A 2,116-nucleotide genomic window follows, 5' to 3' on the forward strand; every position below is an offset into this window, starting at 1 on the left:
GTGAGCGAGCGGCTGCGTGGTGCTTAGTTGCCGACTGAGATTAAACCACAAGGGCCCAAACTGCACATCAGTACTATTTGTGCACAGAGATAGCAAATAGCACATGTGAAATGGTGGGGAGTATAGAAGAGGGAGGGAGGAACCATACAGAGAGAGAAGTATTTTCAAGAGCACTAGAAGTGACACATCCAGTGTGCTCCCTTATTACTTCCTAACCTGGTCACCTTACAGCATTGAGAGTCCCCGGTTTCACCTGGATTCTTTTACTTCCCAGCACAAACATGATTATTCAACATCACCACTTAAAAATATCCTGATTTTGTTTACCAGAGCATAGCAAGCGAGAATTCCTGTTTCGACTCATGCAGATTTACACACCTTGCTGACTAGATGCATTAAATAGACATCACATATCAAATTAAAGTTAACTTACCAGACAAGATAACTGAGAACATAACAATAAAAAAAGCTTGGAAAATTAATTACTTTTCAGAATTGCAATGGAATAAGTTAGGCAATCATACTGGTTGAATATTTGGCTTGGCACCTAAGAATAGCTGTATTTTTCTTTTTGGCTCTATGTCTGAGCTGTCATTTCTTGCCACAAAATATTTAAGCTCAAACATATGTTCAGCTACAGATCTTGAGAAAAATACCTTGGGAAAATGTAAACTGAAACAAAAGGCTATGTTTCTTTTTCAGAACTAAAAACTCAACATAAATCATCAGTGTATCCATTTAAGCATTTAAGTCAAAGTAATATTTACCCATGAGCAGGATCCAAAGCTATTGCCCTGGGCTGATCAAGGTCTTGCCAGAAGAGGACTTTTCTAGATGTTCCATTGAGATTAGCTACTTCTATCCTATTGGTTTCTGAATCCGTCCAGTAAAGTTTTTTCCCAATCCAATCACATGCCAGGCCATCCGGGGAAACCAGACCAGAAATGATGACATTCTGCACCACATTCCCAGTTTGGTTAATGTAAGTTTGCTTGATGGCTTCTTCACTCACATCTGTCCAGAAAACAATGCCTTGTGAATACTGGAAGTCAACCGCAGCAGCATCCTCTAAACCACTGACCACCACTGTGGACTCCAGCTTCGTGCCTCCAGCATCCACGAGTCGAACATCCCGCCGGTTGGCAAAAAGCAGAAAGGGAGACGCTACAGAAGAAAAAAACAAAAAGATGTTAGTATTATTGGCATCTACAGATGTTAAAGAACTGAGTATGAATACAGCAGAGGAAGATTTATTTTCCCAGATCAGCAGGGCAGGCAGTACAGCAGAAGGAACATGGAAGTTTCACATGAGAGAAAAACACACACTACCCAAAACGCTCTTCCTTCCACACGTCAGACAAAGGAATAAAAGACAGAGGGAAGAGCAGGCCCAGTTCTGTATCTATGGGATATGGATAGCGTCTTCAACACAGTTAAGAGTTCAAACAGAGGCCCTTCAACAATACCTTCTGTCAATCCATAAACCCGGGTTAGAACTAATTAAGTCTTCATGGTTTAAAAGCTTGGTTCACCAAGTTGAAGTAGTAACAACACACAGAAGGCAAGTTCTGATGCCTTTTAGTAGCAGGCTGGAAGCTAACAGTACTAGACACAACACCCTGAAATGCTCCTACCAAGTGCCCTCCTAAATGGCAAAGACTGGGACAGATGTTCAGAACTACTGTCTTCTCCCCTGCACCACAATGAGAGAGAAATTCAAGGAAGAGTTTGAAGGAAGATGATGATGTGGGTTGTGGAAGTTTGTGGGGACTGCTGTTAGCTGGAAGAGGCAGCCAGAGCAAAAGGACAAAGGTTCTTACTATCTGAAGCTCTAAGTGGGTGGTGGAAGCTGGAGTCCTAGTACTGAATGACAGGGAACAGGCTTTGAAAGGGTAGCTAACATGATTGATGCAAAAGGGATGGGAAGCTTAAAGACATGTCAAAATGACAGCATAGAGATACTCCAGCAGTACCTGCACAAGTTCTAGATCTCTTGTATGCAAGGTTGAGTTGGACAATGACATGACCTCAGTGGACGATGCTAGCATTCACGGACAGAAAGAAACGAGGTGGGGAGAGAGTCATGAGAGGCAAGGAAATTAACCTCGTTGAGTTG

The 2,116-nt window shown here is 42.3% G+C and overlaps 1 protein-coding gene across 1 annotated transcript in view; it reads right to left on the reverse strand.

Annotated features, from left to right (window-relative positions):
* LRP5 (LDL receptor related protein 5) overlaps window positions 1–1,156 on the reverse strand; it is a 128,441-nt gene extending 127,285 nt beyond the window's left edge. The window contains exon 1 of the mRNA XM_009275996.2: window positions 768–1,156. The gene's annotated coding sequence lies outside the window, so the exon portion shown is untranslated. The remainder of the gene's footprint in view (window positions 1–767) is intronic.
* Between the last annotated feature and the right edge of the window lie 960 nt (window positions 1,157–2,116).

Source organism: Aptenodytes forsteri, unplaced genomic scaffold (assembly GCF_000699145.1).
Source record: "Aptenodytes forsteri isolate BGI_AS27 unplaced genomic scaffold, ASM69914v1 Scaffold17, whole genome shotgun sequence".
Classification (NCBI taxonomy): domain Eukaryota; kingdom Metazoa; phylum Chordata; class Aves; order Sphenisciformes; family Spheniscidae; genus Aptenodytes; species Aptenodytes forsteri.